The sequence below is a fragment of the Heterodontus francisci genome, chromosome 4 (assembly GCF_036365525.1).
Source record: "Heterodontus francisci isolate sHetFra1 chromosome 4, sHetFra1.hap1, whole genome shotgun sequence".
Lineage (NCBI taxonomy): Eukaryota > Metazoa > Chordata > Chondrichthyes > Heterodontiformes > Heterodontidae > Heterodontus > Heterodontus francisci.
Window position 1 is genome coordinate 81,624,112 of NC_090374.1, and position 13,058 is coordinate 81,637,169.

The following is a 13,058-nucleotide window of genomic DNA, read 5'->3' on the forward strand; positions in this document are numbered from 1 at the left end:
AGAGACAAAAAACTAATTAAAAACCCTGCCCATATCTGCATCCATGCACAGCTTATCTTGTACATCCCTACCCTTTCCTTAGTTATCCACTTGCTCTTAATGTACTGATAAAAACATCTTTGGGTTTTCCTTGATTTTATCTGCCAATAATTTTTATGTCCTCTTTGCTTGTTTCCTTTTTTACTTGACCCCTGCACTTTCTGTACTCCTCTAGGCTTTCTAAAGTATTAAGTTTTTTGTGATCGTCATAAGCTTTCTTTTTCTGCTTTAACTTGCCATGTAAGCTCCTAGATAACCAGGGGCTCTAGATTTGGCAGTATCTTTGTGGGAACCTGCCTACACTGTGCCTGTAGAATCTTGCTTTTGAATGCCTCCCACTGGTTTGTCACTGATTTTCCTTCAAGTAGTTGTATCCAGTCCACTTTCACCAGGTTACCTCATTTTCATAAAATTTGCCTTCCCCCAATTTAGAACTTTTACTCCTGTTTTATCTTTGTCCTTTTCCATGATTATGCTAAAACTATCTGTATTATGGTCACTATTTCCAAAATGATCACCCACTGCTACTTCATCCACTTTCCCAGCTTCATTACTGAAGACTAAATCTCGAATTGCACCCCCTCTCATTGGGCTTGTTATGTGCTGGCTATAAAAAGTTCACTTGAATGCAGTTCAAGAATTTAGTGCCCTCTGTGCCCTTCACATAGTTTGTATCCCAGTTGATACTAGGGTAGATGAAACCCTCAACTATTATTGCCCTATAGTTTTGCATTCAGAAATTTGCCTACATATTCTATCTCCCACTCACTATTTGGGGGTCTATAGTACAATCTTAGTAGTGTGGTTGCCCCTTTTTAAAATTTCTGAGCTCCACCCATATGGCCTCATTTGCTGATTCATTTAGCATATCATCCCTCCTCACAGCTGTTATTGATTCCTTAACCAATAATGCTACACCCGTTCGTTTCTTATCCCCGTCTCTATCCCGCCTGAAAACTCTATATCCAGGGATGTTGAGCTGCCATTCTTGCCCCTCTTTAAGCCAAATTTCTGTTATAGCAATGGTATCGTGTTGCCATCTGTCTATTTACGCCCTCAGCTCATCAGCTTTATTTTCTATACTCCTTGCACTTCAATAAATACCCTTTAACACTGCCAAATTCCTGTGCTGCTCACTTTGTAACCTTTGCTTCTTCTATCTTTTAGAGTCACTCACTAATTTTCTGTCTCCCGTTCCCTACCCTGAAATTGTCCTACCTGTAACTGCCCTCAGGTTCCCATCCCCCTGCCAGTCTAGTTTAAACCATCTCCAACAGCCCTGGCAAATCTTACTGCAAGGATATTTGTGCCAGTCCTGTTCAGGTGTAGACCGTCTGGCTTGTACAGGTCCCACCTTCCCCAGAACTGGTCCCAATGCCCCAGAAATCTGAAGCCCTCTCTTCTACATCATCTCTCCAGCCACACATTCATCTGGTGTATTCTCCTATTTCTATACTCACTAACACGTGGCCTTGGCAATAATCTGGAGATTACTACCTTTTGAGGTCCTGTTTACTAATCTCTTTCCTAACTCTCTCAACTCAGCCTGCAGGATCTCATTCCTCTTTCTTCCTAATTCTTTGGTACCAATGTGGACCATGACCTCTGGTTGTGTACTCTTGCCCTCCAGAATGCTCTGTAGCCACTTGGTGATGTCCATGACCCTTGCACCAGGGAGGCAACGTGCCATTCTGTGGTCTGCGCCCACAGAAGCGCTTATCTGTTCCCCTAACTGTAGAATCCCCTACCACTACCGCTCTCTCGTCTTTTCTCCTTCCTCCCTGCACAGCTGAGCCTGCCACGGTACTCTGGTTATGACTCGCGTTGCACTCTCCAGAGGAACCCTCTCTCCCATTGGCACTCAGAACTGCGGAATGCCCTCTGGGGATTCCTGCACTACCTGCCTTGACCACATTGTCAGTCTGGCAGCCTCCCAGTCCCTTTTTGCCTGTGTTCTCTTAAGCTCCCCGGTGACTACCTCCTGAAATGTGCTATCCACGTAATTCTGTGCCTCACGGATGCGCCACAGTGATTCCAGCTGCCGCTTGAGTTCCGAAACCTGGAGCTCAAGCTTCTGCAGCTGGTGACACATCCTGCAGATATGTTTGTCAAGGACACGTGATGCGTCCACGACTTCCCACATACCACAGGGCGGCGCAGTGGTTAGCACTGCAGCCTCACAGCTCCAGCGACCCGGGTTCAATTCTGGGTACTGCCTGTGTGGAGTTAGCAAGTTCTCCCTGTGTCTGCGTGGGTTTCCTCTGGGTGCTCTGGTTTCCTCCCACATGCCAAAGACTTGCAGGTTGATAGGTAAATTGGCCATTATAAATTGCCCCTAGTATAAGTAGGTGGTAGGGAAATATAGGGACAGGTGGGGATGTGGTAGAAATATGGAATTAGTGTAGGATTAGTATAAAATGGGTGGTTGATGGTCGGCACAGACTCGGTGAGCCGAAGGGCCTGTTTCAGTGCAGTACCTCTAAACTAAACTAAACCACAGGAGGCACATTCCACTTGGCCGAGCTGCCCTGCCATTACCTAGGTTGACAAACTAATAATGTAATAAGTAGAATAACTTGCCAGTTACTTGCCAATCAGCTTCTTCCCCTGTGCTCTGGAGGCTGAAAAGAAAGACAGCAAAGAGCGCCACCTTCCCCTTGTCAGTGAAATCCCTCACACACCAATTCAGTTTTATACTCTGTCCAAACAGCATGATTCTAATTAATTATTAATATATTACAATAACTAAAATCTTAGGAGTACCAATCTTAACACTTACAAGGTAGCAGAAGCTGTTTGAGGGTTTTTTAAAAAAAAACTTTTTTTCTGAGTTTTAAAGCTATTTACAGGCAGTAACAGCTGTTACATACCAACCAATCAGCTTACGGAATTCCCATGATGTCACTTAGTATTTTTTCTACTTTTCAACCCAGTGTGCGGGGACACAGACTGCTGCTCCGGTCCTCCAGGTAGGTGTTGCCCTCAAGCCCTGCTCTTTATAGCTCCTGCTCCGGTCCCAGTTTCTCACAGGTCCTCCAGGTAAGTAACCTCTTTTTAAAAAAAAAAACAAAGTCCAGCATATATGGAATCCTTTTTCAGTTTTAACACCCAAGTCATCAAAATTTAACAAAATATGGAAGTACTTTCATAACAGTGTGAAGCTTCATTGTATAGGAAGAATGTTAGGAAGGTAGAGAGGGTACGATGCAGATTAACTAGGATGCTGCCTGGTATGAGTAAGTGCTAATGTGAAGAAGAACTTGGACAATTAGGATTTTGTTTTTGAATAGAACAAAGATTTCAAGATGATTTGATCGAGGTGTTTGAAATTATGAAGAGATGGGACAGAGTTGATAGAAACAGATTGGCCCAGAATTTGATTTAAAAAAAAAATACACTTTGCGTGAATGATGCACATAGTTAGTAATTTGCAAACTGGCCAACAACTTGTGGCTAGGAAGAGGTACTCATGAATTGCCAAAATTGCTGGACAATTTGCCCTACTCTTGTTAGCATCTCATTTACCAGCATCTTGCCCTTAATTCTGCACCCCCCCCCCCCCACCCCCGCCAACCGAGTTTCATGAATTTGCTGCATTTTCATATTGATGGACCATTAAACTCACCAAGAAATTAAGTCCAGTAGTTAATAGCACAAGAACGATGTGATAAATGTTAACGATTGCCAATCAACCTTTCTGGCTCAAGGTGAACGGTTAAAAGTGTGGTATCTCATTCCTGCATGTGGTGAATTGTTAATTTCAAAAATAGAAAATTTTAAGTTTAATCTTTTTCTTTTTGACTTTTTTCTCTCTCTATTAATACAACTGATATTTCCCTCTCTATTTCTATTTCTGTATCTGACTTGGCATTGAATTCACCCACTCGAATTTACCCTCCTCAGTCCTTCCTCTATTTTTCAATCCTTTAATCTCATTGGTTAAAGAGATGCACTTCGTCCTGTCATTCACCATGGTGTTGCCCTTGCTGTGCCGTTAGAGTTCTCACTTGTAACAACTTGTGGACAAAATATTTTTGAGCTGAGAGTACAGGAACAAGTCCAGCAGGGCATGCCGTGAGATGTCCTGCTCCAGTAGATTCTGGGCCATTATTGCCAGTGATTCAGGCATGTAGAACGAGGGGATAAATAAAAGATTACATTTAAAAGATTTAGAACAGAGTAGGAGGATTTTACTTTACGTAGTGAGTTGAGAGGTTGTGGAATGCACTACTGGAATTAGTGATTGAGCAAAGAATTGACAAAATTTGACAGTAAGTTGTATAGGTGGTTGAAGGAAACGGGATTAAAGGGAATAAGTGCAGGCATATGGGGTTAGGACGACTGCTCATGTGGAGGGTAAACATCAAGATGGATGGTTATACTCAGTGGCCCATTTCTGTGTTGTAATTTCTGTATAATTCTTCGTAATTCCATTGCTATTTATTGACCCTGCTAGAACGTGTGTATGTGTACCAAAGACTTGTGCTCCAGAACTAGTTGTACCCCTCGCCAAGTTGTTCCAGTACAGCTACAATAGTGGCATCTACTTGACAATGTGGAATATTGCCAAAGTCTGTCCTGTCCACAAAAAAACAGGACCAATCTAATCCGGCCAGTTGCTGCCCATTAGTCTACTCTCAATCATCAGCAAAGTGATAGCAATCTTGACAACAGCTTCCAAGAGGCAATTACTCAGCTAGAACCGACTGACCGATGTTCAGTTTGGGTTCTGCCAAGGTCACTTGGCTCCAGACCTCAATACAGCCTTGGTCCAAACATGGACAAAAGTGCTGAACTCCAGAGGTGAGGTGAGAGCGACTGCCCTTGACATCAAGACAGCATTTGACCGAGTATGGCATCGAGGAGCCCTAGCAAAACTGAAGTCAATGGGAATCGGATGAAAACTCTCTGCTGGTTGGAGTCATACCTAGCGCAAAGGAAGATGGTTGTGGTTGTTGGCAGTCAATCATCTGAGCTTCCGGACATCACTGTCCAAGTTCCTCAGAGTAATGTCCTAGGCCCAACCATCTTCAGCTGCTTCACCAATGACTTTCAATCATAAGGTCAGAAGTGGGGATGTTCGCTGATTGCACAATATTCAGCACCATTCACAACTCCTCATATAACTGAAGCAGTCCGTGTAGAAATGCAGCAAGACCTGGACAATATCCAGGCTTGGGCTGATGAGTGGCAAGTAACATTTGCGCCACACAAGTGCCAGGTAATGACCATCTCCAACAAGTGAAAATCTAACCATCTCCCCTTGCTATTCAATGGCATTTCGATTGCTGAATCCCCCACTATCAATATCCTAGGGGTTACCATTGACCAGAAACAGAACTGGAGGAGCCATATAAACACCATGGCTACAAGAGCAGGACAGAGGCTAGGAATCATGCGGCGAGTAACTCACCACCTGACTCCCCAAAGCCTATCCACTATCTACAGGGCACAAGTCAGGAGTTTTATGGAATGCTTTCTACATGCCTGGATGGACGCAGTATCAGCAACACTCGAGAAGCTGGACACCATCCAGGACAAAGCAGCCTGCTTGATTGGCACCCCATCCACAAACATTCACTCCCCCACCACCACTAGTGAAGCACAGTGGCAGCAGTGTGTACCATCTGCAAGATACAGCACAGCAACTTGCCAAGCCTCGTTCATCAGCTTCTAAACCTGCGAACCCCACCATCTAGAAAGACAAGGGCAGCAGATACATGGGGACACAACCATCTGCAAGTTCTCCTGCAAACCGCACACCATCCTGACTTGGAACTATTTCGCCTTTAGTGTCGCTGGGTCAAAAATCTGGAACTACCTTCCGAACAGCACGGTAGGTGTACCTGCAGCAGGTGGACTACAGTGATTCAAGAAGGCAGCTCATCACCATCTCTTCAAGGGCAATTAGGGATGGGTAACAAATGCTCACCTAGCCAGCAACACTCATATCCCATGAAAGAATTTTTTAAAAAACCTTTCCAACTCGTGCTGTTTAGGCTCACACATGAGCAATGATCACCTGAATGAGTTACTGCAGGGGTTAGGACATCATAAACCAGCAGGGGTGAAAAGGAGGAGTGGGAATTTTTTTTTCACTGCCCATAAATGAGGAATTTCATATTTGAAATTTGCATTTTTTTTGGCAAATTACATCCAAGGTACCCGGATTTGATAGGGGAATTAGCAATTCAATACTTACATATGTGTATATTATTAAAGGGAGCTGTTACATTTTTTGAATTCATTCATGGATTCATGAGATTGTGTACATCACTGGCAAGGCCAGCATTTATTGACCATTCTTGATTGCTCTTGAGAAGGTGGTGATGAGCTGCCGCCTTGTACTGCTCCACTCCATGTGGTGAAGATGCTCCCACAGTGCTGTTCAGTAGGGAGCTCCAGGATTTTGACCCAGTGACGAAGGAATGGTGATATATTTCCAAGTCGGATGATGTGTGACTTGAAGGGGAACTTGCAGCTGGTGGTCATGGAAACTTATAACACTGAAGGAGGCCATTTGACCCATCATGTCCATGTCAGCTGAAAAGGAGCTATCCATCTTCATTCCACTTTTGAGTTCTTGGTTTGTGTCCTTGCTGGTTACAGCACCTCGAATGCACATCAAAGTAGTTCTTAAATGTGATGATTGTTTCTACCTCTACTGCTCTTTAAGGCAGTAAGTTCCAGACCCCTACTACCATTCCCCTCAACTCCTCTCTCATCCTCTTCCCATGTGCCTGCTGCCATTGTCCTTGTAGGTGGTAGAGGTCACAGGTTTGGGAGGTGCCGTTGAAGGAGCTTTGGCAAATTGCTGCAGCGCATCTTGGAGGTTGTACACACTGCAGCCGCTGTGCAGTGGTGGTGGAAGTAGTGAATATTTAATGGAGTGGATGGGATCCTAATCGAGTGGGCTTTTTTGTCCTGGATGGTGTTGAACCTCTTGAGAGTTGTTGGTGCTGCACCATTCAAGCAAGCGGAAAGTATTCTATCACACTCTTGGCTTGTAGCAGGTGGAAAGGCTATGAAAACGCAGGAGGTGAGTCGCCCACTGCAAAATACCCAGCCTCTGACCTGTTCTTATAACCATAGTATTTGTGTCTGTTTCAGTTAAGTTTCTGGTCTGTGGAGACCCCCCCCCCCCCCCAGGATATTGATGATGGGAGATTTGGTGATGGTAATGTTGAATATTATGGGGAGGTAGTTAGAATCTCTCAATAGAGATGGTCATTGCCTGGAATTTGTGTGGTGCGAAAGTTAATTGCCACACAAGCCCAAGCCTGAATCTTGCTCAGGTATTGCTGCATGCAGGCACAGACTGCTTCATAGAATCATACGATGGTTACCCACAGAAGGGGGCATTTGGCTCATCGTGTTGGTGCTGGCTGCCTGCAAGAACTAGCTCAGCTAGTCTTGCTGCCCCACTCTTTCCCCATCGCAAATGCTTTCTCTTCAGGTGCTTATCAAATTTCCTTTGAAAGCTGTGATTTATTCTGCCTCCAGAGCACACTCAGGCAGTGCAATCCAGATCCTAACCACTTCATACGTAAAAATATTTTTTCTCATGCCGCCTTTGGTTCTTTGGCGAATCACCTTATATCAGTGCCCTTCTACCAGGGTTTGATAAAGTGCCGCTTAATAGACTTGCCAACAAAGCTGTTTTCTCTCTATGTATTCTGTCTAGACCACTGATGATTTTGAGCACCTCTATCGAATCTCTCCTCAACTTTTACTTTTCTAAGGAGAACAGCCTCAGCTGCTCCGATCTATCTGTGTAACTGAGGCCCCTCATTCCTGGAACCATTCATTTAAATCTTTTTGGCACCCTGTTTAAAGCCTTCACATCCTTCCAAAAGTGCGATGCTCAGAATTGGACACAGTATTCCAGTTGAGGCCGAACCAGTTTTTAATAAAGGTTCATCGTAGCATCCTTGCTTTTGTAGTCTATGCCTCTACTTATAAAGCCCAGGATCCTGTATGCCTTTTAAACCATTTTCTCAACCTGCCTTGCCACCTTCAATGATTTGTACACCTTTACCCCCAGATCTCTGTTATTGTACCTCTTCCATTGCCTCTCCTCATTCTTCCTACCAAAATATCAGTTCACATTTCTCTGCATTAAATTTCATTTGTCACGTGTCTGCCCATTTCATCAGCCTATTTGTCCTGTTGAAGCCATTCACTATACTTCCAAGTTTTGTTTCATCTGCAGATTTTGAAATTGTCATCTATGCCCTTGTCTAGGTCATTAATATATATCAAGAAAAGCAGTCCTGGGGAACCTTTGTTCACCACTACTCTCCCTTTCTTGTTTCTCAGCTAACTTTGTGACCGTGCTGCCACTGTCCCTTCTATTCCATGAGCTTCAGCTTTGTTGGCAAGTCTATTACCTGGTACTTTATCAAACTCCTTTTGGAAGTCCATGGGCATCACATCAATTTCATTACCCTCATCAACCTCTCTGGTACTTCATCAGGAAACTCAATCCAGTTAGTTAAACATGATTTGCCTTCAAAAAATCCTGGTTTAACTTAGTTAATCCACACTTGTCCAACTGATTGCTAATTTTGTCCTGGATTATCGTTCTTAAAAGCTTTCCCACCACTGAGGTTAAATTTAGTGGCTTGTTGTTGCTGGGTTTGTTCTTTCACCCTTTTCTGAACAAGGATGTAGCATTTGCAATTCTCCAGTCCTCTGGCACCACCTCCATACCTAAGGAGGATTGGAAGATTATGGAGTCAGAGTGGCACAGCACAGAAACAGGCCCTTCAGCCCATCGTAATAAAAGCAAAATACTGCGGATGCTGGAAATCTGAAACAAAAACAAGAAATGCTGGATTCACTCAGCAGGTCTGGCAGCATCTGTGGAAAGAGAAGCAGAGTTAACGTTTCGGGTCAGTGACCCTTCAGCCCATCGTGTCTGTGCCGGCCACAAAACACCTAACTATTCTAATCCCATTTTCCAGCACTTGGCCCTTGGCCTTGTATGCTGTGGCGTTTCAAGTGCTCATGTAAATACTTCTCAAAGTGAGGGTTCCTGCCTCTACCACCTCTTCAGGCAGTGTGTTCCAGATTCCAACCACCCTCTGGGTGAAAATATTTTTCCTCAATTCCCCTCTAAACCTCCTGCCCCTTCCCTTATATCTTATGTCTATACCCCCTGGTTATTGACCCCTCTGCTAAGGGAAAAAGTTTCTTCCTATCTAACCTATCAGTGCCCCTCATAATTTTGTGTACCTTAATCATATCTCTCCTCAGCCTTCTCTGATCTAAGGAAAACAACCCTAGCCTTTTCAGTCTCTCTTCACAGCTGAAATGCTCCAGCCAAGGCAACATCCTGGTGAATCTCTTCTGCACCCTCTCCAGTGCAGTCACATCCTTCCTATAGTGTGGTGCCCAGAACTGTACACAGTAGTTCAGCTGTGGCCTAACTAGCATTTTATACAGCTCCATCGTAACCTCCCTGTTCTTATATTCTCAGTTCATCTGCTTTACTAGTAAGACTCCTTGCTTTAAAATAGATGCAATCCAGCCTTGCATTTTTCACCAGTATGGCCAGTACCTCCGCAATTTCCACCTTGACGTCCCTCAACATTTTAGGATGCATTCCATCTGGTTCTGGTGACTTACCAACTTGAAGTACAGCCAACACTAATGCCTACTCTATCAATTTTTAGCCCATCCAAGGTTTCAAATGAGTCCTCTTCGACTTGGCTTAAGCAACATCTTCCTTGGTAAAGACAGACACAAAGTACCTCAGCCATGCCCTGTGCCTCCATGTGTAGATCCCCTTTCTGGTCCCTAATCGGCCCCATCCCACCGCTTAGTAACCTTTTACAATTTATATGCCTATAGAAGACTTTTGGATTCCCTTTTATGTTAGCTGTCAGTCTCATATACTCTTGTTTGATTTTTCAGTTCCCCTCTCAGCTTTTTATATTCAGCCTGGTCTCACTTGTATTATCAAACTGGCATCTATCATATGCACCCTTTTTCTATTTCATCTTGCTCTCTATCTCTTTCACTATCCAGGGAGCTCTGGCTTTGTTTGCTCTACCTTTCCCCCTAGTGGGAATGCACCCGAACGATCTCCTCTTTATTCTTTTGTTCGTTACAGTTTTGCCTGCCAATCTTTGATTTCACTTTACCTGCCAGGTTTGTTGTCACCCCACTGAAATTGGCCCTCCTCCACTATGAGGAGTTGCCTATGGAACTGAACACTGTACAATCAATCGGTGACCATCCCCTCTTCTGATCTTGTGAAGGAGGGAAGGTCATTGATGAAGCAGCTGAAGATGGATGGGCCTAGGATACTACAATGAGGAACCCCTGCAGCGATGTCCTGAAGCTTAGATATCTAGCCTCCAACAGCCACAACCATCTTCCTTTGTGCTGGCTATGACTCCAACCAGTGGAGAGTTTACCCACTGATTCCCATTGACTTCAATTTTGCTAGGGCTCCTTGATGCCACAGTCAGTCAAATGCTGCCTTGTTGTCAAGGGCATCACACTCACCTCACCTCTTGTTCAACTCTTTTGTCCATGTTTGGACCAAGGCTCTGTTGAGGTCTGGGGTCGAATGGTCCTGGCAGTACCCAAACAGAGCATTGAGTGTAAGTGCTGCTTGATAGCACCATCGACGACACCTTCTATCACTTTGCTGATTAAGAATAGGTCGAGGGGTGGTAATTGGCCGGATTGGGTTTGTTCTGCTTCTTGTGTACATGACGTACTTGGGAAATTATCCACTTTGTTGGGTAGATGCTTGTGTTGTAGCTGCACTGAACAAATTGGCTAGAATACATCTATTTCTGGAGCACAAGTCTTCAAGCACTACAGCTGAGATGTTTCCGGGGCCCATAACCTTTGCTGTATCCAACTTGATATCATGTGGAGCGAATCGAATTGGCTGATGACTGGCTTCTGTTATGTTGAGGAGAATCCACTCGGCACTTCCGGCTGAAGGTGATTTCAAACGCATCAGCCTTGTCATTTATGCCCATGGGCTGGGCTCCACTATTGTTGATGATGGGGATATTTATGGAGCTCCCTCCTTCTGGTAGTTAATTGTCCAGCACGACTGGATATGGCAGGACTGCAAAGCTTTGATCTGATCTGTTGGTAATGGGATTGCTTATCTCTGTCCACAGCTGTAGTCCTCAACAGGTTGACACCAACGCCTGGTGCTGCTCCTGGCATGTTCTTCTACACTCCTCTTTTGAACCAGGGTTGATCCCCTGGCTTGATGGTAATGGTGGATTGTGGGATATGCCAGGCCAGCAAGATTATATAGCTAGTTTAATCAATTTGCAGTGTTACGACTGAAACAGCCAGTTAGATACTCTATTTGTCCCCAGAATAAAACACAAACTAGGTTTCTTTCATAAATAACAAAATTATCCGTTATTATAAACCAAGTCTTAACCAATAATTAAATAAATATATATGCAAATTGAAATCTTAGAATCTCTTATTTTTATCCGCGCCCCCTCACACATGCACATACATCCGAAAACCAGTTTGGGGGTGGGGGGGGAAAGAGGGCAGAGATTTTTATTTACAGCTGTTAAAAGTAGAAGGAATAAGAAAAAAAAACACACTGAATATGGTAGTCCTTTGTTTTGGCAAAGTAGAAACACAGGAGCAGGTGTAGGCCATTTAGCCTATCGAGCTTGCCCCACCATTCAATACGATCATGGCTGATCATCCACTTCAATGCCTTTTTCCCATACTAGCCCCATATTTCCTTATGTCATTGGTATTTAGAAATCTGTCAATCTCTGCTTTAAACATACTCAATGACTGAGCTTCCGCAGCCCTCTAGGGTAGAGTATTCCAAAGATTCATAACCCTCCGAGTAAAGAAATTTGTCCCCATCTCGGTCCTAAGTGGCTTCCCCCTTATTTTGAAATTGTCCCCTGGTTCTAGACTCCCCAACCAGGGGAAACATCTTAGCTGCATCTACCCTGTCGATCCTTTTAAGTATTTTGTAGGTTTCAATGAGATCACCTCTCATTCTTTGAAACCCTAGAGAATATAGGACCAATTTCCTGATCTCTCTTCGTAAGACAGTCCCGCCATCCCGGGAACAAGTCTGGTGAGCCTTCGTTGCACTCTCTATGGCAATAATATCCTTCCTAAGGTAAGGGGACCAAGCCTGTACACTGTACTCCAGGTGTGATCTAACAGAGTTTCTATACAACTGAAGTAAGACTTCACTACTCTTGTACTCAAATCCTTTTGCGATAAAAGCTAACATACCATTAGCTGCCTTAATTGCTTGCTGCACCAGCATGTGAGCTTTCAGTGACTTATTGGCAAGGACATCCAGGTCCCTTTGTACATCTATGCTTTCTAATCTCTTACCATTTAAGAAATGAAGTGTCCCAAAGTTGAGTAGTTGGCTGCCACTAGGAATTTTTCCAGGGTGATGTTCATGAACAGTCTGTTTGGATAGGCGTTCATAGAAATTCAACTGCAGAAGGCTCCACGTAGGTCTCACAGCAGGTGTGCAGCAACAAAGGTGTCAGTTCTCTGACACGTTTGATGCAGAGTCCTTTTAAAGATGGAAGGTTTCTACAAGCATTCAGGATGTCTTCAAAAATACAGGAGGCAGCAGTATAACTTCATACAAGCTTTTGCTTTTCAAGAGCAGGGATTCTTTAAAGAGAGGTAACAGTTTTTTTTCTGAACTGCTGGCAGGTCCATTTCAAATTCCAATTTCCTGCTTTTAGTCCAAAAACCTACATTTTTTAACAGTTCAAAGTGAAACCAAAATTTTTTCCAGGCAAGTCTCATACTAATCATAAATTCTCTCGTCACAACAGAAACAGCTCTTGAGTCAAACCCTCTGGTGTTTACTTGAAATCACATGTTTTCCAGTCCTTGTTTACAGGTCGGTCCCTTTAAAAAAAAACACCCAAAGGTCAGCCTCTTCAGTTTAAAAATTAGATTGAGTTTTAACAAAAATATATGGAAATTCCATTACAGCAGGCTCTTTATGATCAAATTCTTTCCTT

At 43.8% G+C, this 13,058-nt stretch overlaps 1 protein-coding gene across 9 annotated transcripts in view; it reads left to right on the forward strand.

Moving 5' to 3' along the window:
* pam (peptidylglycine alpha-amidating monooxygenase) overlaps positions 1-13,058 on the forward strand; it is a 322,861-nt gene that overhangs the window by 54,163 nt on the left and 255,640 nt on the right. Inside the window, exon 1 of one of the 9 annotated variants that reach the window (XM_068029770.1) lies at positions 2,967-3,008. The exons of 7 other annotated variants lie outside the window; for them this stretch is intronic. The gene's annotated coding sequence lies outside the window, so the exon portion shown is untranslated. Of the gene's footprint in view, positions 1-2,966; positions 3,079-13,058 lie in introns of those variants that run through there. One more of the 9 variants, XM_068029769.1, reaches the window with a different exon arrangement.